Source organism: Phyllobates terribilis, unplaced genomic scaffold (genome assembly GCF_046119375.1).
Source record: "Phyllobates terribilis strain yellow unplaced genomic scaffold, ASM4611937v1 Scaffold_4__5_contigs__length_816908805, whole genome shotgun sequence".
NCBI classification, from domain to species: domain Eukaryota; kingdom Metazoa; phylum Chordata; class Amphibia; order Anura; family Dendrobatidae; genus Phyllobates; species Phyllobates terribilis.
This window is the reverse complement of record NW_027362764.1, coordinates 684,336,806-684,361,715: the sequence shown is the minus strand read 5'-3', so window position 1 is coordinate 684,361,715 and position 24,910 is coordinate 684,336,806. Positions and strand designations below refer to the sequence as shown.

The 24,910-nt window shown below is 48.9% G+C and overlaps 1 non-coding gene and 8 pseudogenes across 1 annotated transcript; all 9 read left to right on the top strand.

Annotated features, from left to right (window-relative positions):
- Positions 1-3,515: 3,515 nt before the first annotated feature.
- On the top strand, positions 3,516-3,635 carry LOC141268623 (5S ribosomal RNA; annotated as a pseudogene).
- A 941-nt stretch (positions 3,636-4,576) lies between these two features.
- On the top strand, positions 4,577-4,695 carry LOC141267723 (5S ribosomal RNA; annotated as a pseudogene).
- A 621-nt stretch (positions 4,696-5,316) lies between these two features.
- LOC141267884 (5S ribosomal RNA) lies at positions 5,317-5,436 on the top strand (annotated as a pseudogene).
- A 934-nt stretch (positions 5,437-6,370) lies between these two features.
- LOC141268892 (5S ribosomal RNA) lies at positions 6,371-6,501 on the top strand (annotated as a pseudogene).
- A 4,224-nt stretch (positions 6,502-10,725) lies between these two features.
- LOC141266790 (5S ribosomal RNA) lies at positions 10,726-10,844 on the top strand. Its single transcript, XR_012320814.1, has one exon. It is a non-coding gene; the product is annotated as a 5S ribosomal RNA (ribosomal RNA).
- A 621-nt stretch (positions 10,845-11,465) lies between these two features.
- Positions 11,466-11,585, top strand: LOC141268307 (5S ribosomal RNA; annotated as a pseudogene).
- A 3,262-nt stretch (positions 11,586-14,847) lies between these two features.
- LOC141267517 (5S ribosomal RNA) lies at positions 14,848-14,967 on the top strand (annotated as a pseudogene).
- A 950-nt stretch (positions 14,968-15,917) lies between these two features.
- Positions 15,918-16,036, top strand: LOC141269763 (5S ribosomal RNA; annotated as a pseudogene).
- A 6,843-nt stretch (positions 16,037-22,879) lies between these two features.
- LOC141269443 (5S ribosomal RNA) lies at positions 22,880-22,999 on the top strand (annotated as a pseudogene).
- Positions 23,000-24,910: the final 1,911 nt, after the last annotated feature.

The following is a 24,910-nucleotide window of genomic DNA, read 5'->3' as shown; positions in this document are numbered from 1 at the left end:
TGAAAAAACTTAGAATGAATGGGATCCTATACTATTAGCTCAAAGTTCAAAGGCCGCAGCTGTCACACGTCATGCTGTAAAGCTACTTTAATTTGCACGAACACTTCATGCACAGAAAATATTAGCAACACAAAAGAATTAATAAGTATTACATATATATTATAGTTCAACTAGATATATTGTTATTATTTTAAAATGTTATACACATAAAATCATGCAATTTTTTCACTTCCTGTGTGAATAAAGAAATAAATCCATTTTAGAGTTCTTTGATCAAATCCTGCTTTGGAATGAAAACTCTAAGGAAATATAAGAAAATAAAATTAAATATCAAATTCATACAGAAACAGAATTATTTAAATATCTTATACATATATTGGTTGGTTCTAATGGAGTTCAAAATATTGCTACTTAAATTTATAAATATGAAGTTCTAATTTCTTAATTAATATATATATATATATATATATATTTTATAAACGTATATATAAATACAATTATACGCAATCTCTACTTAGACAAGTGTATATATATATATATATATATATATATATGAACTATTAGAAACTATGTAACTACAATTTTACTGTATGAGATTATAAATAAATATTGAGACATTGTATTACATTTTGATACAACATTATATTTACAGTTTTTCCTTAGCCACTCCCTAAACCAAATCTTCTGTCTCTCTCAAATATCTCCAGGAACGCCCTATTTAGGAAAGACATTTTTCTATCCTTCAAAACCTCAGAGAACTGCCTGTTCTTCTGTCCACATTCCATGACGTCACTGTGAGTTGGTCGTCTCACCTGTCTCTGTCCATCAGTTTCAGCCATTTTCCTTTTTAGAGAATCACAGTTCTGACTGAGAATTAACTCATTCTGTGGAGAGATGGATCTTTGCACTGGCTGATATGGCTTATAACATATATGAAATCTTCTGCGTATTTGATAGAGTTCACTATGGGGATGACTCAGTCTAGGAGAGTTTGATATTGGCTTTTGGTAAGATTTTACCTTTAGTGGTTTTATAAATTTAGCTTGATTTATTTTCTTTTCACGATTCTCATGTTTTCTAACAAAATCCAGCATCTGCGCACATTCAAATAATGAATTTTTTTGTGATGCCATAACTTGGGAAACTGAATTTAGGAATTTGAATTTTTGTACAAAAGTTGTTATCATATGTTGTACTTTTCCATTTTTGATGAGAGCTTTGTACAACCGTTCAAATATGGACATGAATGTATATGTACATTCCTTCCTATCAATCCTTAGTTTCTGCAGATCTTCTATGTTGGGAAAATTCTTTGTGACACAATAAATCAAATATCTTTATCTGTCCGAATCATTTTCCCATCCATTAGGAGAGTCATTTTCACAGGGCATTAAATGTAAAGGTCTGGACAATGTCACAGGAATCCATATTTTAAATAATTGATTCCTCTCCTCATTGGATAAATCAAACTTATCAGAGAAGCTCTCAAATGTCTCTGAATTTCTACAGGCATGGATTTTGACATCATATTTTGGCATGATTTTGTATAATTTCAGCAAATTTTTCCTCATTTTAATTTTGAGTTGAGCCTGGGTAATTCCAGAATTCTCTGATATTTTTAGTGGCTCTTGTACGTCCGTTCCTCCTACGTCACTCACGTCTCCTCCCACATCACCTAGTATATCGGTTTCTCGTATGTCAGTCATGTCTCCTCCCATGTCAGGTTTCTGTATGTCCGTCTCTTGGTCAGACCCAAGGTCACCTTCAGTTACAGACACGTGTCTTACTTCTTGTTCATTTTCCACATTACAGTCAGAATCAGTATCACCGTCTGACACTTCTACACTATTTTCCTGCTTAGAAATCTCTAACACAAGACTATGAAAAAAATCTACCAAATGTAGAATATTTCTCAATTTCTGTTTGTCTCTATTTACCAATTTAGAAGTTAACTGTAAATTTTGCAATTCACATTCTTTGTATAAACTGAGCCACAAAACTTCTATGTCATCTCCTACATTAACTTTGAAATTAATATTACTTTGTTTAGCAAAAGAAGAAATTATATCCATATTTTGCTTACCTTAAGATTCCTTGGCTTCTCTTTATCAGCACGTCCTGTCTTCAGTTCGTCTGATTCTTTTCCTGTGTGATTCTGTTCCTTGTTAGTACCTCTGCTTCCTGTCTTTCCTCAGTCTGTAGGTCCTTTCTGCTTCTCGTGACAAACTAGTGAATTTACTGACACGTGAACAACAGCTGTTCAGCTCGTCAGGACTCCCCCCTTGTTCACGGAAGAAATTCACTTACTTAATTTAAAAAACAAAAAAACAGGACTGGCTGGCTCACCATTGTAAAATAATACTCTTCCTGTATTATTTTTTTCTACTGAGGACTTCTCAAAGTATCAATATCACGATATTCTTATAAAAAAATGTATCTATTTATTCTTGGATTGTCCATTAAAAAGAATCAGATTGCAGCAGGTACATACAATAATTAGTTATAAAGTAATTGTCCATTTGTCCATAATTAGCTTAATTGTTGAGATTCACCAATCTTTCCTTGGATCCTGGCTGGTAAATCATGTCTTTGTCCAGCATGTGTCCAGGCCTACATGTCATCTGCTTCTCAGCATGAAGATTCTGTGTCTTGTGGGGTGGGCAGAGCAAGAGAGCCCCCCCTTTCTGTACCATGGGCTTTTATAGCCAGTCGTATGGACACCTGTTCTACATATGGTAGTGAACCAAAAATTCACACACAAATAGTGCATGTCAACTAGACACGATGGCTGAGGCATAGAACTCAGAAAAATGATTATCGATTAACATTCCAAATGAATTTCCATAATTAACCATTTAACAGAGACCGCCTGGGAATGCCAGGTGCTGTAGGCTTTTGCTTTTTCCTTCCTTCCACCAGCAGGGGGCACTCTCTTCTATGCCTTTTTTCCATTCCCTTTCACAAGTGCACACATTCATTCTCTTTTCTTTTTTTCATTTGCTTTCTCTCTTGCGCTATTTCATCTCTGCAAAATACCAGCATCCTTCTGATCACCGTGGGCCTCCAGCATTGTTGCTTATTTACTTTTAATACTAGGCTCCTTTTCACCAGGACCAGCGTCTCTCGGGTGGCTGGAGGCAACCACCGGTAACCCCAAGCAGAAGACCTTTGCAGGCAACACGACCCTCCCCCCTGAAGAGCAGCTCAAAGTCACTGGCAACCATCTCACCCTCTTCCTTCATTCACCCCTGGACGTCTCGCTCCGCCCCCAAGTTACGGGTCCAGCTTGCTCTTTCTGTCACATTACTGCGATGAAGGGTTTAGCCTGCAGGAGACCCTGCGCCGAGCCATTTTTGAAGACACCTGATGCGGCGGGTGAATCACTGCTAAACAAACCACACCTGTAGGGACAGCACAGCCTTTGCATGGACCGTTCGGAGCCCGCCCCGTCACGGCCAGATTGCTCGCCACCAAGCGATCCTGAGAAATGCTGGCCGGGCGATGGATCGAGCAGCGTCTACTGGCCATACCACCTTGGATACGCCCGATCTCGTCTGATCTTGGAAGCAAATCAGGGCTGGGCTCGGACAGTACTTGGATGGGAGACCTCCTGGGAACACAGGGTGCTGTAGACCATTTTGATGACGTTTTGCCCTACTGCCCAGCTCGGCTAGCATGGAACGGCGCCTTGCCGGACACCAACCTTAAGTAACTTAGATGATGGAAGCCCCAAGGCCTCTGAGCCAGTTGGCAGCTAAGTATGCTACCCCACCGCCCTTCACACAGGCCTGACACCGAGCTGCTTGCCACGGCTAGGAGTGCTTATTGACTCCGCAGCTCGCCGTGTGGAAATGATGGCGTTAAAAGCACCCGGGGCCGTGAAGGAGCCAGGCTTTCAGCAGGTGCCCAGGGAAGGTTTTGGATGCCGGCCGCCTAGCGAGGACCAGCAGAAGTAACATGTTTCTCTGCAAAGAAGCTTGTGTAACCAAGCCAGACGGCTGACAAAGAGCTAACCTCAGTGCAAAGAAGGCAAGGAAGGAATTGGGGAGGAAGGGGGTGATTCCTGCTAGGGACCTGAAATCATAAAACAGGCAGGAGAGTCTGACGCATGGTGACGGAGAGGTTGTAGGGGCAGATAGGGGGTGTCGTCACGTGCGAGCACGTGTGTATGCTGGCTTGTGTGTGAGAGTGCGCTTCCTAGGTGTGGCGCACTGCAGACAGTCAAAGGGATTGTTCCCTTTCATTAAAAGTTAATCCCCGGCTGCAGGCTATTAGAAAGCAATTAACCGCGCTCTACTCACCCTACCCGGGTCTTCCGTTGAGTCTCGCCTCTGCTCCCGGCCTGTGGCATTGGCCGTGAAGCTGACGTTCCGTCGACAGTGCTACAGCTGATCAGTGAGCTCAGCGGCTCTGAGTGGGGCATTGTGTCTACAAGACCTTTTAAGGAAGCCAGCAAAAAAATTGAAGAGAAGGGAAAGCACAAAAGGACCTGGTCTTGCTGAGCACTGGAAAGGGCAGCCGGCAGCCGGCAGCCAGACTTCAAAGAAGAAAAGCAGCAAGTGAGAGGCTTGTCTCTGCCTATGGCCACACCACCCTGAACACGCCCAATCTTGTCTGATGTTGGAAGCTAAGCAGAGTTGGGCCTGGTTAGTACTTGGATGGGAGACCGCCTGGAAATACCAGGTGCTGTAGGCTTTTGCTTTTTCCTTCCTTCCACCAGCAGGGGGCACTCTCTTCTATGCCTTTTTTCCATTCCCTTTCACAAGTGCACACGTTCATTCTCTTTTCTTTTTTTCATTTGCATTCTCTCTTGCGCTATTTCATCTCTGCAAAATACCAGCATCCTTCTGATCACCGTGGGCCTCCAGCATTGTTGCTTCTTTACTTTTAATACTAGGCTCCTTTTCACCAGGATCAGCGTCTCCCGCGTGGCTGGAGGCAACCACCGGTAACCCCAAGCAGAAGACCTTTGCAGGCAACACGACCCTCCCCCCTGAAGAGCAGCTCAAAGTCACTGGCAACCATCTCACCCTCTTCCTTCATTCACCCCTGGACGTCTTGCTCCGCCCCCAAGTTACGGGTCCAGCTTGCTCTTTCTGTCACATTACCGCGATGAAGGGTTTAGCCTGCAGGAGACCCTGCGCCGAGACATTTTTGAAGACACCTGATGCGGCGGGTGAATCACTGCTAAACAAACCACACCTGTAGGGACAGCACAGCCTTTGCATGGACCCTTCGGAGCCCGCCCCGTCACGGCCAGATTGCTCGCCACCAAGCGATCCTGAGAAAGGCTGGCCGGGCAATGGATCGAGCAGTGTCTACTGGACATACCACCTTGGATACGCCCGATCTCGTCTGATCTCGGAAGCAAATCAGGGCTGGGCTCGGACAGTACTTGGATGGGAGACCTCCTGGGAACACCGGGTGCTGTAGACCATTTTGATGACGTTTTGCCCTACTGCCCAGCTCGGCTAGCATGGAACGGCGCCTTGCCGGACACCAACCTTAAGTAACTTAGATGATGGAAGCCCCAAGGCCTCTGAGCCAGTTGGCAGCTAAGTATGCTACCCCACCGCCCTTCACACAGGCCTGACACCGAGCTGCTTGCCACGGCTAGGAGTGCTTATTGACTCCGCAGCTCGCCGTGTGGAAATGATGGCGTTAAAAGCACCCGGGGCCGTGAAGGAGCCAGGCTTTCAGCAGGTGCCCAGGGAAGGTTTTGGATGCCGGCCGCCTAGCGAGGACCAGCAGAAGTAACATGTTTCTCTGCAAAGAAGCTTGTGTAACCAAGCCAGACGGCTGACAAAGAGCTAACCTCAGTGCAAAGAAGGCAAGGAAGGAATTGGGGAGGAAGGGGGTGATTCCTGCTAGGGACCTGAAATCATAAAACAGGCAGGAGAGTCTGACGCATGGTGACGGAGAGGTTGTAGGGGCAGATAGGGGGTGTTGTCATGTGCGAGCACGTGTGCATGCTGGCTTGTTTGTGAGAGTGCGCTTCCTAGGTGTGGCGCGCTGCAGACAGTCAAAGGGATTGTTCCCTTTCATTAATATTTAATCCCCGGCTGCAGGCTATTAGAAAGCAACTAACCGCGCTCTACTCACCCTACCCGGGTCTACCGGTGAGTCTCGCCTCTGCTCCCGGCCTGTGGCATTGGTCGTGAAGCCGACGTTCCGTCGACAGCGCTGCAGCCGATCAGTGAGCTCAGCGGCTCTGAGTGGGGTTTTCTGTCTACAAGACCTTTTAAGGAAGCCAGCAAAAAAATTGAAGAGAAGGGAAAGCACAAAAGGACCTGGTCTTGCTGAGCACTGGAAAGGGCAGCCGGCAGCCAGACTTTAAAGTAGAAAAGCATCAAGTGAGAGGCTTGTCTCTGCCTATGGCCACACCAACCTGAACATGCCCCTGAACATGCCCAATCTCGTCTGATCTCGGAAGCTAAGCAGATTTGGGCCTGGTTAGTACTTGGATGGGAGACCTTCTGGGAACACCGGGTGCTGTAGACCATTTTGATGACGTTTTGCCCTACTGCCCAGCTCGGCTAGCATGGAACGGCGCCTTGCCGGACACCGACCTTAATTAACACTAGAACTACTGATGGAGTCATTTTGACTCCTTTCGTTTTTTATTTCTCTTCTGTGACTACATTTTTCAGAATTCCGGCTTGAAACTCGGTGACTTTTCCTCAAATATGATGTGAAAAAAGATTTTGTGAGAATAAATAATTTTGGTGAAAAATTTGCGCGTTTTTTTCAAAATTTATCAAGAACTATTGAAGGGAGTCATTTTGACTCCCTACTATATTTTGAGGTCCTTTTGTCACTAAATGTTGCTATAAAGTTTTGTGCATAATTTTTTCACTCTGTCTTATTTACCCTGATGTTCATATAGATGTAGTTCAATTTACATGTCAACTTTTCACATTTTCCTTGTGTTTTACCTGCTTGTATTACTGTGTAATGCTGAACAAAATAGCTTGTTTACTCTAGGCTCTTATCTTATGCTAATGAAGGGTGGTGTTTTTCTAAGGTCCTAGCAGGAGACAGTATTCTGGATAGTAACTTTACTTTCAGTTCAGCTGAAGAGACAAAGAGAACAGACGCAGACATACGAGCTCTGAAGACTCATACAGGTATGAATTGTAATGAAATAGTTTAGCTGTCTGTCAACTGATTCAGCCCACCTACTTTTGAAGGTGGCAGAACAGTTATTATTTCTTTTAGTTTTCATTTCATTTCTATTTTTCAGCAGGGAACTATATAGAATTATGGAATTTGTGAGGAATATGGAGAGAAGACGTTTGATAAAGCCTCAGGATATTCTGGCTACTTTGCAATCCATACCGGAGGATGAATCAGAATCCGAATTGCAGGAACATGTATTTGATTCTGACAGTGATGAAGATTTCATTCCTCAGAACATATCAAGTGAATCTGAAGACTCAGAAGGAACAAATCCAGAAGGTAAGTAGTTATGTGTATTTATTTGTTCTTCCACACACTGAGTTAGGGCCTGTGCACACTAGCAGAATTCTGGCTGAATAGCCATCTGGATATTCTTGCCGCAATACAGGCCGTACCTGCCCGCTCATGCCTGAAGCTCCGCTCCGAACCCCGGGCTGGAGCCACTGTCAGGGACAGAGCAGCGCTTTCTTACGCGCGAGCACGGCTCCGTCCCAGACAGCGGCTCCAGCCCGGGGTTCGGAGCGGAGCTTCAGGTATGAAACTCCGCTCTGTACCTGAGCGGGCAGGTACGGGCCGGATTGTGGTGAGAATATCCGGTCGGATATTCCGCCGCTAATCCAGCCAGTGTGCACGGACCCTTATAATACAAAAATTCTAAATATTCATCAACTTTTTTACAGATATTCCAAGCACATCAACTGGGGATCGGGCTCATGCAGTTATGTTGCCTCGTGACCATCCTCCTGGTCGTGGACAGAAAAAATCAGCAAAACGTCCCAGAAATGAAAGAACAACAGATAACGATGGCGGCGAAGGTAATGCAACAACAAACACCAGAGAAGGCGAATCTGAAGGAATACTAGTTTCAGCGGATGGTATTCAATGGAAACCTGTTGAAATTGGAGAACACTTGCCTGGTAGGCGTGACAGCCAAAATATTCTTCGAGAAGCACCTGGCCCTACAGGATACGCCAGAAGAAATATCATTATTGATAGTCCTTTGAGCGCATGGCGTTTATTTTTTGATTCATATATATTGACACATATAAAGAACTGTACGCTTGCAGAAGCATGCAGGAACAATAATTTACAGTTTACTCTATCTGATGAGGAGCTAGATGCATTCATTGCGATATTCTATGCTCGTGGAATATCTGGCACGACCCGTCACTCGATTAGCAGTATTTGGTGTAATGACTGGGGAATACCGTTTTGCAAAGCGACAATGTCTAGGGACCGCTTTGTTGAAATTATGAGGTTTCTCAGATTTGAAGAGAAATCTACTCGATCGGAGAGACTGCAAACGGACAAGTTTGCTCTATTTTCTACTGTGTGGGACAGGTTTATTGAAAATTGTATTGCGTGTTACAAACCTGGCCCATACATAACGGTGGATGAGCAACTTTTCCCAAGCAAAACTAGGTGTCCATTCACGCAGTACATGCCTTCCAAACCAGATAAATATGGCCACAAATATTGGCTAGCTGTTGATAAGAGGAGCAAATATCTGGCAAATGGCTTCCCTTATCTAGGCAAAGATGACACACGCCGTGCTGAGGACCGTTTAGCTGATCATGTGGTAATGAAGTTATTGGACCCGTTTTTGAAAAAAGGTCGCAATGTTACAACCGATACTTATTTTACTTCAGTAAAATTAGCTAAACAGCTAAAAAGCAAAGGAACAACCATCGTGGGAACACTGAACAAGATAAGGCGAGAAGTGCCTAAAGAAATAAAATCCATGAAAGAGGAATTGTACAACACTAAAGTGTTTAGAAATGAAGACAATTTTACACTTACAGTAGATCAAGGAAAGCCCAACAAAAATGTTGTCATTTTGAGTTCCGTCCATCCAGATGTTGTTGTTGCATCTGATTCCGGTAAAAAAACTCCAGAAACGGTAAAGTTTTACAATGAAACAAAATATGGAGTAGATGTAGTGGATCAGATGGCACGAAAATATACCACACGAACATGCACAAGGAGATGGCCTGTTCATGCATTTGAAAATGCCTTAGACTTTGCGGGTATAAATGCATGGATAATATTCAAGGAGATTACCCACCAAAAAATGTCACGCAAGGCATTTTTGCAAACGCTTGTGAGAGAGTTGAGTGGTCCTTATGTCACAGATAGGGAAAAGGGTTCCACGTCCCAAGTTTCTACATGCTCAGAAGTGATGGTTCAAACAAAATTTTGCCAGATCAAAGAAAAGTGCAAGAAAAATAGATCTGTCGGAAATTGTAAGACTTGTGGTAAGTCTTTGTGTGGGCAATGTACTGCCATAAATCAAAGGCAATGCCTAAAATGCGAAACACCAAATGTTCAGAAGGTGAATTCTGCGCCATATTTTCATTTTTATGCTCCTCCACCTACATTTTCTCTGCTTTTTGTTCTTCAGTTGTTGTTTATATGTGTGCACTTGAATAAAAAAAAATGTTTGAAAAACGTCTATTATAATTATTGTTATTTTCTGTAGAAAAATAAGAAAAGCAGGAAAAAAACAATCAAAAGCATTACTGTTGGATCTCACAATAATAATACATTACAAAAAATATAATTATTAATAAATAACCACAAATGAAACTCTAAAAATAAACGAAAACAAGCAAGGAGTCAAAATGACTACTTTCAGTAGTTCTAGGCGGGGTCACGAGTCCAGTAGTCCTAGTGTTAAGTAACTTAGATGATGGAAGCCCCAAGGCCTCTGAGCCAGTTGGCAGCTAAGTACGCTACCCCGCCGCCCTTCACGCAGGCCTGACACAGAGCTCCTTGCCACGGCTAGGAGTGCTTATTGACTCCGCAGCTCGCCGTGTGGAAATGATGGCGTTAAAAGCACCCGGGGCCGTGAAGGGGTCAGGCTTTCAGCAGGTGCCCAGGGAAGGTTTTGGATGCCGGCCGCCTAGCGAGGGCCAGCAGAAGTAACATGTTTCTCTGCAAAGAAGCTTGTGTAACCAAGCCAGACGGCTGACAAAGAGCTAACCTCAGTGCAAGGAAGGCAACGAAGGCAAGGAAGGAATTGGGGAGGGGGGGGGGATTCCTGCTAGGGCCCTGAAATCATAAAACAGGCAGGAGAGTCTGACGCATGGTGACAGAGAGGTTGTAGGGGCAGATAGGGGGTGTTGTCACGTGCGAGCACGTGTGCATGCTGGCTTGTGTGTGAGAGTGCGCTTCCTAGGTGTGGCGCGCTGCAGACAGTCAAAGAGATTGTTCCCTTTCATTAAAAGTTAATACCCGGCTGCAGGCTATTAGAAAGCAACTAACCGCGCTCTACTCAACCTACCCGGGTCTACCGGTGAGTCTCGCCTCTGCTCCCGGCCTGTGGCATTGGCCGTGAAGCTGACGTTCCGTCGACAGCGCTGCAGCCGATCAGTGAGCTCAGTGGCTCTGAGTGGGGCATCCTGTCTACAAGACCTTTTAAGGAAACCAGCAAAAAAATTGAAGAGAAGGGAAAGCACAAAAGGACCTGGTCTTGCTGAACAATGGAAAGGGCAACTGGCAGCCAGACTTCAAAGTAGAAAAGCAGCAAGTGAGAGGCTCATCTCTGCCTTTGGCCACACCACCCTGAACACGCCTGATCTTGTCTGATCTCAGAAGCTAAGCAGGGTTGGGCCTGGTTAGTACTTGGATGGGAGACCACCTGGGAATACCGGGTGCAGTAGGCTTTTTCTTTTTCCTTCCTTCCACCAGCAGGGGGCACTCTCTTCTATGCCTTTTTTCCATTCCCTTTCACAAGTGCACACATTCATTCTCTTTTCTTTTTTTCATTTGCTTTCTCTCTTGCGCTATTTTATCTCTGCAAAATACCAACATCCTTCTGACCACCGTGGGCCTCCAGCATTGTTGCTTCTTTACTTTTAATACTAGGCTCCTTTTCACCAGGACCAGCGTCTCCCGTGTGGCTGGAGGCAACACACGGTAACCCCAAGCAGAAGACCTTTGCAGGCAACACGACCCTTCCCCCTGAAGAGCAGCTCAAAGTCACTGGCAACCATCTCACCCTCTTCCTTCATTCACCCCTGGACGTCTCGCTCCGCCCCCAAGTTACGGGTCCAGCTTGCTCTTTCTGTCACATTACCGCGATGAAGGGTTTAGCCTGCAGGAGACCCTGCGCCAAGACATTTTTGAAGACACCTGATGCGGCGGGTGAATCACTACTAAACAAACCACACCTGTAGGGACGGCACAGCCTTTGCATGGACCCTTCGGAGCTAACCCCGTCACGGCCAGATTGCTCGCCATCAAGCGATCCTGAGAAAGGCTGGCCGGGCGATGGATCGAGCAGCGTCCACTGGCAATACCACCTTGGATACGCGCGATCTCGTCTGATCTCGGAAGCAAAGCAGGGCTGGGCTCGGACAGTACTTGGATGGGAGACCTCCTGGGAGCACCAGGTGCTGTAGACCATTTTGATGACGTTTTGCCCTACTGCCAGCTCGGCTAGCATGGAACGGCGCCTTGCCGGACACGACCTTAAGTAACTTAGATGATGGAAGCCCCAAGGCCTCTGAGCCAGTTGGCAGCTAAGTACGCTACCACGCAGGCCTGACACCGAGCTCCTTGCCACGGCTAGGAGTGCCTATTGACACCGCAGCTCGCCGTGTGGAAATGATGGCGTTAAAAGCACCCGGGGCCGTGAAGGGGCCAGGCTTACAGCAGGTGCCCAGGGAAGGTTTTGGATGCCGGCCGCCTAGCGAGGGCCAGCACAAGTAAGATGTTTCTCTGCAAAGAAGCTTGTGTAACCAAGGCAGATGGCTGACAAAGAGCTAACCTCAGTGCAAGGAAGGTGCGGAAGGAATTGGGGTGGGTGGGGGTGATTCCTGCTAGGGCCCTGAAATCATAAAACAGGCAGGAGGGTCTGACGCATGGTGACGTAGAGGTTGTAGGGGCAGATAGGGGGTGTTGTCACGTGCGAGCACGTGTGCATGCTGGCTTGTGTGTGAGAGTGCGCTTCCTAGGTGTGGCGCGCTGCAGACAGTCAAAGGGATTGTTCCCGTTCATTAAAAGTTAATCCCCGGCTGCAGGCTATTAGAAAGCAACTAACCGCGCTCTACTCACCCTACCCGGGTCTACCGGTGAGTCTCGCCTCTGCTCCCGGCCTGTGGCATTGGCCGTGAAGCTGACGTTCCGTCGACAGCGCTGCAGCCGATCAGTGAGCTCAGAGGCTCTGAGTGGGGCCTTCTGTCTACAAGACCTTTTAAGGAAGCCAGCAGAAAAATTGAAGAGAAGGGAAAGCACAAAAAGACCTGGTCTTGCTGAGCACTGGAAAGGGCAGCCGGCAGCCAGACTTCAAAGTAGAAAAGCAGCAAGTGAGAGCCTTCTCTCTGCCTACGGCCACACCACCCTGAACACGCTTGATCTCGTCTGATCTCAGAAGCTAAGCAGGGTTGGGCCTGGTTAGTACTTGGATGGGAGACTGTAAAATAATACTCTTATTTTTTTCTACTGAGGACTTCTCAAAGTATCAATATCACGATATTCTTATAAAAAAATGTATCTATTTATTCTTGGATTGTCCTTTAAAAAGAATCAGATTGCAGCAGGTACATACAATAATTAGTTATAAAGTAATTGTCCATTTGTCCATAATTAGCTTAATTGTTGAGATTCACCCATCTTTCATAGAATCATAGAATCATAGAATGGTAGAGTTGGAAGGGACCTCCTGGGTCATCTGGTCCAACCCCCTGCTCAAAGCAGGATTCACTAAATCATCTCAGACAGATGTCTGTCCAGCCTCTGTTTGAAGACGTCCATTGAAGGGGAACTCACCACCTCTCGTGGCAGCCTGTTCCACTCATTGATCACCCTAACTGTCAAAAAGTTTTTTCTAATATCTAATCTGTGTCTCCTCCCATTTAGTTTCATCCCATTGCTTCTAGTCTTTCCTTGTGCAAATGAGAATAAAGATGATCCTTCTACAATGTGACAGCCCTTGACATATTTGTAGACAGCTATTAAGTCTCCTCTCAGTCTTCTTATTTGCAAGCTAAACATTCCCAAATCCTGCAACCGTTCCTCATAGGACATGGTTTGCAGACCAGTCACCATTCTGGTCGCTCTTCTCTGAACTTGCTCCAGTTTGTCTATGTCTTTTTTAAAATGTGGTGCCCAAAACTGTACACAGTATTCCAGATGAGGTCTGACCAAAGAGGAGTAAAGACCGATAATGACTTCACGTGATCTAGACTGTATGCTTCTGTTAATACATCCCAGAATGGTATTTGCCTTTTTTGCTGCTGCATCACACTGTTGACTCATGTTCAGTCTATGATCTATTAGTATACCTAAGTCTTTTTCACATGTACTGTTGCTTAGCTCTATTCCTCCCATTCTGTATATGCTTTTTTCATTTTTATTGCCCAGATGTAGTACTTTGCATTTTTCCCTGTTAAAAACCATTCTGTTGGTTGCTGCCCACTGCTCCAGTTTATTTAGGTCTTTTTGAATCCTCTCTCTCTCTTCTCTAGTATTAGCTATCCCTCCTAGCTTTGTGTCATCAGCAAATTTAATCAGTTTACCCTCAATTCCTTCATCTAAATCATTGATAAAGATGTTGAACAATACAGGTCCCAGGACAGAGCCCTGTGGTACCCCACTTGAGACATTCATCCAGCTGGATGTGAAGCCATTTACAACCACCCTTTGAGTCCGATCACTAAGCCAGCTATGAATCCACCTAACAGTTGCCTGGTCCATTGCATACTTGGTTTCCTTAGATCCTGGCTGGTAAATCATGTCTTTGTCCAGCATGTGTCCAGGCCTACATGTCATCTGCTTCTCAGCATGAAGATTCTGTGTCTTGTGGGGTGGGCAGAGCAAGAGAGCCCCCCCTTTCTGTACCATGGGCTTTTATAGCCAGTCGTATGGACACCTGTTCTACATACGGTAGTGAACCAAAAATACACACACAAATAGCGCATGTCAACTAGACACGATGGCTGAGGCATAGAACTCAGAAAAATGATTATCGATTAACATTCCAAATGAATTTCCATAATTAACCATTTAACAGAGACCTCCTGGGAATGCCAGGTGCTGTAGGCTTTTGCTTTTTCCTTCCTTCCACCAGCAGGGGGCACTCTCTTCTATGCCTTTTTTCCATTCCCTTTCACAAGTGCACACATTCATTCTCTTTTCTTTTTTTCATTTGCTTTCTCTCTTGCGCTATTTCATCTCTGCAAAATACCAGCATCCTTCTGATCACCGTGGGCCTCCAGCATTGTTGCTTCTTTACTTTTAATACTAGGCTCCTTTTCACCAGGACCAGCGTCTCCCGCGTGTCTGGAGGCAACCACCGGTAACCCCAAGCAGAAGACCTTTGCAGGCAACACGACCGTCCCCCCTGAAGAGCAGCTAAAAGTCACTGGCAACCATCTCACCCTCTTCCTTCATTCACCCCTGGACGTCTCGCTCCGTCCCCAAGTTACGGGTCCAGCTTGCTCTGTCTGTCACATTACCACGATGAAGGGTTTAGCCTGCAGGAGACCCTGCGCCGAGACATTTTTGAAGACACCTGATGCGGCGGGTGAATCACTGCTAAACAAACCACACCTGTAGGGACGGCACAGCCTTTGCATGGACAGTTCGGAGCCCGCCCCGTCACGGCCAGATTGCTCGCCACCATGCGATCCTGAGAAAGGCTGGCTGGGCGATGGAACGAACAGCGTCTACTGGACATACCACCTTGGATACGCCCGATCTCGTCTGATCTCGGAAGCAAAGCAGGGCTGGGCTCAGACAGTACTTGGATGGGAGACCTCCTGGGAACACTGGGTGCTGTAGACCATTTTGATGACGTTTTGCCCTACTGCCCAGCTCGGCTAGCATGGATCGGCGCCTTGCCGGACACCAACCTTAATTAACTTAGATGATGGAAGCCTCAAGGCCTCTGAGCCAGTTGGCAGCTAAGTACGCTACCCCGTCGCCTTCACGCAGGCCTGACACCGAGCTCCTTGCCACGGCTAGGAGTGCTTATTGACTCCGCAGCTCGCCGTGTGGAAATGATGGCGTTAAAAGCACCCGGTGCCGTGAAGGGGCCAGGCTTTCAGCAGGTGCCCAGGGAAGGATTTGGATGCCGGCCACCTAGCGAGGGCCAGCAGAAGTAACATGTTTCTCTGCAAAGAAGCTTGTGTAACCAAGCCAGACGGCTGACAAAGAGCTAACCTCAGGGCAAGGATGGCAAGGAAGGTGTGGAAGGTGTGGAAGGAATTGGGGAGGGGGGGGGGATTCCTGCTAGGGCCCTGAAATCATAAAACAGGCAGGAGAGTCTGATGCATGGTGACGGAGAGGTTGTAGGGGCAGATAGGGGGTGTTGTCACGTGCGAGCACGTGTGCATGCTGGCTTGTGTGTGAGAGTGCGCTTCCTAGGTGTGGCGCGCTGCAGACAGTCAAAGGGATTGTTCCCTTTCATTAAAAGTTAATCCCCGGCTGCAGGCTATTAGAAAGCAGCTAACCGCGCTCCACTCACCCTACCCGGGTCTACCGGTGAGTCTCGCCTCTGCTCCCTGCCTGTGGCATTGGCCGTGAAGCTGACGCTCCTTCGACAGCGCTGCAGCCGATCAGTGAGCTCAGCGGCTCTGAGTGGGGCGTTGTGTCTACAAGACCTTTTAAGGAAGCCAGCAAAAAAATTGAAGAGAAGGGAAAGCACAAAAGGACCTGGTCTTGCTGAGCACTGGAAAGGGCAGCCGGCAGCCAGACGTCAAAGTAGAAAAGCAGCAAGTGAGAGGTTTGTCTCTGTTTACGGCCACACCACCCTGAACACACTTTCTCTCATCTGATTTTGGAAGCTAAGCAGGGTCGGGCATGGTTAGTACGTGGATGGGACACCGCTTGGGAATACCAGGTGCTGTAGGCTTTTGCTTTTTCCTTCCTTCCACCAGCAGGGGGCACTCTCTTCTATGCCTTTTTTCCATTCCCTTTCACAAGTGCACACATTCATTCTCTTTTCTTTTTTTCATTTGCTTTCTCTCTTGCACTATTTCATCTCTGCAAAATACCAGCATCCTTCTGATCACCGTGGGCCTCCTGCATTGTTGCTTCTTTACTTTTAATACTAGGCTCCTTTTCACCAGGACCAGCGTCTCCCGCGTGGCTGGAGGCAACCACCGGTAACCCCAAGCAGAAGACCTTTGCAGGCAACACGACCCTCCCCCCTGAAGAGCAGCTCAAAGTCACTGGCAACCATCTCACCCTCTTCCTTCATTCACCCCTGGACGTCTCGCTCCGCCCCCAAGTTACGGGTCCAGCTTGCTCTTTCTGTCACATTACCGCGATGAAGGGTTTAGCCTGCAGCAGACCCTGCGCCGAGACATTTTTGAAGACACCTGATGTGGCGGGTGAATCACTGCTAAACAAACCACACCTGTAGGGACGGCACAGACTTTGCATGGACCCTTCGGAGCCCACCCCGTCACGGCCAGATTGCTCGCTTTTATGCACACGCCCGGACTGACTGGCGTGTGCGGGAGAAGTGGTTCCACTGGACCATGAACCGGAGAGTGCCTGGAGGGGCGTGACTAAGTATCTGGCCGATCCGACCAAGGTGGCACGACGGCATACGACGCCAGTGCACCAAGGAGAAACCGGGCAGAGGGACCAGGTGCTACTCCAGGTCAAACTCTGGACACGGGGGTTGACCCACACAGGGATTACTGGAACAGGCAGGTTAGGCTGGCACAGACTGGTGGATATAAGCGAACACGGCAGGTATGCAGACGGGTAGATACAGGCGAGTATGCAGGCGGGGAGGTACTGGCCGAAAGGACGGGCTGGAGCACAGAGAGGAAAAGACCCAGTACAGACTGGGTCACAGAAACAGAACCGCAGATGCGGTAGCCAAACACAGCAGAGAGGGAATGCCCAAAGCGGTGGGCAAGAGCAGAGCAGGACGGGACTGCCGGAGCAGCGAGCGCAAGCAGAGCAGGACAGGACTGCCGGAGCAGCGAGCAGATGCAGAGCAGGACGGGACTGCCGGAGCAGCGAGCAGAAGCAGAGCAGGACAGGACTGCCGGAGCAGCGAGCAGATGCAGAGCAGAAACCGCAGGAGCGGCAAGCAAGGCAAGAGCAGAGTGGAAACTGCAAGAGCGGCAAGCTAAGCAGGAACAGAGCGGAAACCGCAGAGCGGTAAACAAGGCAGGAGCAGAGCGGAAACCGCAGAGCGGTAAACAAGGCAGGAGCAGAGCGGAAACCGCAGAGCGGCTAAGTAGGCAGGAGCAGAGCGGAAACCGCAGAGCGGCAAACAAGGCAGGAGCAGAGCAGAAACCGCAGAGCGGCAAACAAGGCAGGAGCAGAGCAGAAACTGCAGGAGCGGCAAGCAAGGCAAGATCAGGGCAGAAGCCGCAAGAGAGGCAAGCTAAGCAGGAGCAGAGCGGAAATCGCAGAGCGGTAAACCAGGCAGGAGCAGAGCGGAAACCGCAGAGCGGTAAACAAGGCAGGAGCAGAGCGGAAACCGCAGAGCGGTAAACAAGGCAGGAGCAGAGCGGAAACCGCAGAGCGGTAAACAAGGCAGGAGCAGAGCGGAAACCGCAGAGCGGCAAACAAAGCAGAGCAGGGGGGACAGGGCTCTGTTCACACGGAACAGACAGGAAGAGAAAGGCAGAGCCATATACCCACAGGGTACTTGCAGTGAAGTAGCGAGTGGACCACAAACTCACAAACGGGAGTACAGAGACAACAAGCAGGAGTTAGGTACGAGTTCAGACTCTGCAGAAAAAGGATGGGAATGGACATAGAGGCAAAACAGGTAAAGGATAGGAGAGAGTTCAGACTGGAACTGAGTGTACGGAGGAGACCGACACTGCAGCGGGATACAGGAGCGGGTCTGGGAATACGGCCCCCAGAGAGGCGGGACGAACAGGCAAGGAGCGTGTTCAGACAGGACAGACAAGATACAGGAGCGGGTCTAGGTAATCGGCCCCTAGAAGGCGGGAGGAACAGGCTAGGAGAGTGTTCAGACAGGACTGGAAATACAGCCTCCAGGAGAGGCAGCAGGCAAGAGTACACAGACAGGACTCAGTTCAGACACGGGAACTGATACCGCAAGGCAGGAGACAAAGACAGGACTCAGTTCAGACACGGGAACTGACACCGCAAGGCAGGAGACATAGACAGGACTCAGTTCAGACACGGGAACTGATACCGCAAGGCAGGAGACAAAGAACGGGACCTGGCACCTTCAGAGTGCAAGCACACACTGAATGAAACACTATGCTCAGGCAGGGATAGATGGGAGCAGCTGAGCTATATACCAGGTGACAGACAGCAATAGGCTGAGGACGCACAAGGGGTGTGACCCACAGCAGGTACAAAAAGCAGGAAGTGATCGGGCGCCGCCCTTAAGCAGCAGAAACAGACACAAACAGACAGCATGGAGGGAAGCCAGAGAGACATTCTGGACAGGAGATCAAGTGCGCGCTCTTGCACAGTGGGAGATGGACCACTATGCAAGGACGCCGCCAGTTATGTTACAGTACCCCCCCCCCCTTACGACCCCTCTTCTTCAGGCCTGCCAGAATCTCCCGCAGGGAATTTGAGGGCCAATTCTTCCCTTCGAAGAGATCACTTCCACTGTCCACCGGAAAAACTGGTCTCCTCTGGGTAGCTAGGATGCTACCTCCCATCCAGCCACGCTTAGCAACAGACAAAATGGGTGGAGTACCAGGAACAGCACACAAGGAAGTCTCACTCCACATACTTTCAGGTGGCATCCCAGAGGGTACAGAAGACAACTGGAAGTCCTCCACCGGTTTGGAGGGGGACAGAGACTTGGGGGTAATCTCTGCTTCGAGGTACATCTTGTCAAGCTCACAGGAAGAAATAGACGGGTTATCAGGTATAGGATGAGGAAAAGTCACTGCCTCTTTGTTATCTGGTGGTACCCCGGAGGATTCAGGAAACAACTGGAGGTCCTCCGCCGGGTCAGAAGAGTGCAGATTCTCAGAGAAAACATCTGCTTCAGAGTACACAAGGTCGGACTCACTGGACGAAGCAGGCGAGGTATTGGGTACCGAGTATAGGAAAGTCTCTGTCCATTCACCACCAGGTGGCACCCCGAAGGGTTCTGGAGACAACTGGCGGTCCTCCGCCTGGTCAGAGGGGTGTAGAGACTCACGGGTAACCTCTGCTTCAGAGTACACTAGGTCGGACTCACTGGACGAAGCAAGCGAGGTATCAGATCCAGGATATAGGAAAGTCTCTGTCCATTCACCACCAGGTGGCACCCCGAATGGTTCTGGAGACAACTGGAGGTCCTCTGCCTGGTCAGAGGGGTGTAGAGACTCATGGTTAACCTCTGCTTCGGAGTACACTAGGTTGGACTCACTGGACGAAGAGAGCGAGGCATCAGGTACAGAGTATAGGAGAGTCTCTGTCCTTTCGCTACCAGGTAGCACCCCGAAGGGTTCAGGAGACAACTGGAGGTCCTCCGCCTGGTCGGAGGGGTGTAGAGACTCGGGGGTAACTACCACTTTGGGGTACCCATTGTCAGGCTCACAGGACGAAGCGTACAAAGTATCGAGTACCGGGTGTAGAGAAGTCTCTCTCCATTTGTCATCGAGTGGTATCCCGGAGGATTCAGGAGGCAACAGGGGGTCCTCCACCAGGTAGTAGAGGTGCACAGACTCTGAGGTAACCACAGCTTTGGAGCATCCTTGGACATGCACACTGGTTAAAGTGGGTGAAGCATCTGATGCCGGGTGCAGGAAGTTCTCCTGTGTGGATTCTGGATGGGCAGAAGTCTCTTCGGGTAGGAGAACTGGTGCACTACCCACGCACATTACCCGTTGGGGCTTCTCCGGGATACAGGGAGATGAAGCTTCAGTAGGGACTTCAAGGTTGGGGTCAGGAGGTCTCAGGGAGGACAGACCCTGGCGTGACGGCTTGCCTCTACGTCTAGCACATCTGGACTGCCTCTTGAGGTTGGGAGAAGTATTCCGGAAAGCGTAGTCACCCTGTGAGGATTCTGGGTGGGCAGTAGTCTCATTGGGCTGGAGGACTATTGCGCTACCCACACACATTACCCGTCGGGGCTGCTCCGGGATATTGGGAAGTGAAGCTTCAGCAGGGGCTTCAGGGTTAGGGTCCTCGAAGACCACACGAAAGGCCACCAGGAAGGCCTGCAGGTCAAGGACGACAGGATCCCATGCTTCCTATAGGGGGGGTGACCCATTTCAAGGCATCACCCGCTAGGTAGTCAATCATAAAGGCCACTTTAGCCCAATCGGAAGGAAAATAGAGAGGGTAGGCCTTAAAGTGTAGCATGCATTGCTCCACAAATGCACGACACTGTCTTGGATCCCCATAGTAACGTGGCGGATCCGCAGGAACGAGAGCTGATAGATCCATCTGGATGGTGCGAAATTCGCCTGGAACTCAGCTAAGGGAAAAAAAAATGTATCTATTTATTTTTAATGCATGTATTCACTAGAAAACGTCTCAGAGAGCGAAGGCCGTGGGGCTCAACGGGAACCATGGCCTGAGCATGCTGTTATGCACACGCCCGGACTGACTGGCGTGTGTGGGAGTAGTGGTTCCACTGGACCATGAACCGGAGAGTGCCTGGAGGGGCGTGACTAAGTATCTGGCCGATCCGACCAAGGTGGCACGACGGCATACGACGCCAGTGCACCAAGGAGAAACCGGGCAGAGGGACCAGGTGCTACTCCAGGTCAAACTCCGGACACGGGGGTTGACCCACACAGGGATTACTGGAACAGGCAGGTTAGGCTGGCACAGACTGGTGGATATAAGCGAACACGGCAGGTATGCAGACGGGTAGATACAGGCGAGTATGCAGGCGGGGAGGTACTGGCCGAAAGGACGGGCTGGATCACAGAGAGGACAAGACCCAGTACAGACTGGGTCACAGAAACAGAACCGCAGATGCGGTAGCCAAACACAGCAGAGAGGGAATGCCCGAAGCGGTGGGCAAGAGCAGAGCAGGACGGGACTGCCGGAGCAGCGAGCGCAAGCAGAGCAGGACAGGACTGCCGGAGCAGCGAGCAGATCCAGAGCAGGACGGGACTGTCGGAGCAGCGAGCAGAAGCAGAGCAGGACAGGACTGCTGGAGCAGCGAGCAGATGCAGAGCAGAAACCGCAGGAGCGGCAAGCAAGGCAAGAGCAGAGTGGAAACCGCAAGAGCGGCAAGCTAAGCAGGAGCAGAGCGGAAACCGCAGAGCGGTAAACAAGGCAGGAGCAGAGCGGAAACCGCAGAGCGGTAAACAAGGCAGGAGCAGAGCGGAAACCGCAGAGCGGCTAGGTAGGCAGGAGCAGAGCGGAAACCGCAGAGCGGCAAACAAGGCAGGAGCAGAGCGGAAACCGCAGAGCGGTAAACAAGGCAGGATCGGAGCGGAAACCGCAGAGCGGCTAAGTAGGCAGGAGCAGAGCGGAAACCGCAGAGCGGCTAAGTTTGCAGGAGCAGAGCGGAAACCGCAGAGCGGCAAACAAGGCAGGAGCAGAGCAGAAACCGCAGGAGCGGCAAGCAAGGCAAGAGCAGGGCAGAAACCGCAAGAGCGGCAAGCTAAGCAGGAGCAGAGCGGAAACCGCAGAGCGGTAAACAAGGCAGGAGCAGAGCGGAAACCGCAGAGCGGTAAACAAGGAATTAGCAGAGCGGAAACCGCAGAGCGGTAAACAAGGCAGGAGCAGAGCGGAAACCGCAGAGCGGCAAACAAAGCAGAGCAGGGGGGACAGGGCTCTGTTCACACGGAACAGACAGGAAGAGAAAGGCAGAGCCAGATACCCACAGGGTACTTGCAGTGAAGTAGCGAGTGGACCACAAACTCACAAACGGGAGTACAGAGACAACAAGCAGGAGTTAGGTACGAGTTCAGACTCTGCAGAAAAAGGAAGGGAACGGACATAGAGGCAAAACAGGTAAAGGATAGGAGAGAGTTCAGACTGGAACTGAGTGTACGGAGGAGACCGACACTGCAGCGGGATACAGGAGCGGGACTGGGAATACGGCCCCCAGAGAGGCGGGACGAACAGGCAAGGAGCGTGTTCAGACAGGACAGACAAGATACAGGAGCGGGTCTAGGTAATCGGCCCCTAGAAGGCGGGAGGAACAGGCTAGGAGCGTGTTCAGACAGGACTGGAAATACAGCCTCCAGGAGAGGCAGCAGGCAAGAGTACACAGACAGGACTCAGTTCAGACACGGGAACTGATACCGCAAGGCAGGAGACATACACAGGACTCAGTTCAGACACGGGAACTGATACCGCAAGGCAGGAGACAAAGACAGGACTCAGTTCAGACACGGGAACTGATACCGCAAGGCAGGAGACATAGACAGGACTCAGTTCAGACACGGGAACTGATACCGCAAGGCAGGAGACAAAGAACGGGACCTGGCACTTTCAGAGTGCAAGCACACACTGAATGAAACACTATGCTCAGGCAGGGATAGATGGGAGCAGCTGAGATATATACCAGGTGACAGACACCAATAGGCTGAGGACGCACAAGGGGTGTGACCCACAGCAGGTACAAAAAGCAGGAAGTGATCGGGCGCCGCCCTTAAGCAGCAGAAACAGACACAAACAGACAGCATGGAGGGAAGCCAGAGAGACATTCTGGACAGGAGATCAAGTGCGCGCTCTTGCACAGTGGGAGATGGACCACTATGCAAGGACGCCGCCAAGTATGTTACACTCGCCACCAAGCGATCCTGAGAAAGGCTGGCCGGGCGATGGATCAAGCAGCGTCTACTGGCAATACCACCTTGGATACGCCCATTCTCGTCTGATCTCGGAAGCAAAGCAGGGCTGGGCTCAGACAGTACTTGGATGGGAGACCTCCTGGGAACACCGGGTGCTGTAGACCATTTTGATAACGTTTTGCCCTACTGCCCAGCTCGGCTAGCATGGAACGGCACCTTGCCGGACACCGACCTTAAGTAACTTAGATGATGGAAGCCCCAAGGCCTCTGAGCCAGTTGGCAGCTAAGTACGCTACCCCGCCGCCTTCACGCAGGCCTAACACCGAGCTCCTTGTCACGGCTAGGAGTGCTTATTAACTCCGCAGCTCGCCGGGTGGAAATGATGGCGTTAAAAGCACCCGGGGCCGTGAAGGGGCCAGGCATTCAGCAGGTGCCCAGGGAAGGTTTTGGATGCCGGTCGCCTAGCGAGGGCCAGCAGAAGTAACATGTTTCTCTGCAAAGAAGCTTGTGTTACCAAGCCAGACGGCTGACAAAGAGCTAACCTCAGTGCAAGGAAGGCAAGGAAGGCAAGGAAGGAATTGGGGAGAGGGGGGGGTGATTCCTGCTAGGGCCCTGAAATCATAAAACAGGCAGGAGAGTCTGATGCATGGTGACCGAGAGGTTGTAGGGGCAGATAGGGGGTGTTGTCACGTGCGAGCACGTGTGCATGCTGGCTTGTGTGTGAGATTGCGCTTCCTAGGTGTGGCGCGCTGCAGACAGTCAAAGGGATTGTTCCCTTTCATTAAAAGTTAATCCCCGGCTGCAGCTTATTAGAAAGCAACTAAACGCGCTCTACTCACCCTACCCGGGTCTACCGGTGAGTCTCGCCTCTGCTCCCGGCCTGTGGCATTGGCCGTGAAGCTGACGTTCCGTCGACAGCGCTGCAGCCGATCAGTGAGCTCAGCGGCTCTGAGTGGGGCGTTGTGTCTACAAGACCTTTTAAGGAAGCCAGCAAAAAAATTGAAGAGAAGGGAAAGCACAAAAGGACCTGGTCTTGCTGAGCACTGGAAAGGGCAGCCGGCAGCCAGACTTCAAAGTAGAAAAGCAGCAAGTGAGAGTCTTATCTCTCCTTGTGGCCACACCACCCTGAACACGCCCGATCTCATCTGATCTCAGAAGCTAAGCAGGGTCGGGCCTGGTTAGCACTTGGATGGGAGACTGTAAAATAATACTCTTCCTGTATTATTTTTTTCTACTGAGGACTTCTCAAAGTATCAATATCACGATATTCTTATAAAAAAATGTATCTATTTATTCTTGGATTGTCCATTAAAAAGAATCAGATTGCAGCAGGTACATACAATAATTAGTTATAAAGTAATTGTCCATTTGTCTATAATTAGCTTAATTGTTGAGATTCACCCATCTTTCCTTGGATCCTGGCTGGTAAATCATGTTTTTGTCCAGCATGTGTCCAGGCCTACATGTCATCTGCTTCTCAGCATGAAGATTCTGTGTCTTGTGGGGTGGGCAGAACAAGAGAGCCCCCCCTTTCTGTACCATGGGCTTTTATAGCCAGTCGTATGGACACCTGTTCTACATATGGTAGTGAACCAAAAATACACACACAAATAGCGCATGTCAACTAGACACGATGGCTGAGGCATAGAACTCAGAAAAATGATTATCGATTAACATTCCAAATGAATTTCCATAATTAACCATTTAACATTTCCCCCTTTTTTGAGAATAAAAGAACTTTAACTGAAAAATCTCAAAAGAAGATACATTCATCAATCATTTTTTCTTTCCTTCTTCCATGGCAATATCATTAAATTTCCATAATAATAATAATAGTAATAATAGTATTAATATCGGATTATTGTTACATAATGATGTGAATTCATGTTATGGTAAGCCGTGACTAATATTCATTTAATATGTATAATTATACTTCCCTATATCTAAATTGAAGCAATCGCGGGTTCAATCGTCATCATCTGATGTCATCGGGTCGTCGTCTCGTCTTCTTTTTGGTTCTTTTATAACACAGTCTTTAGATGAAAACTTCTTTGAAATAAATTACAGCATGTAGA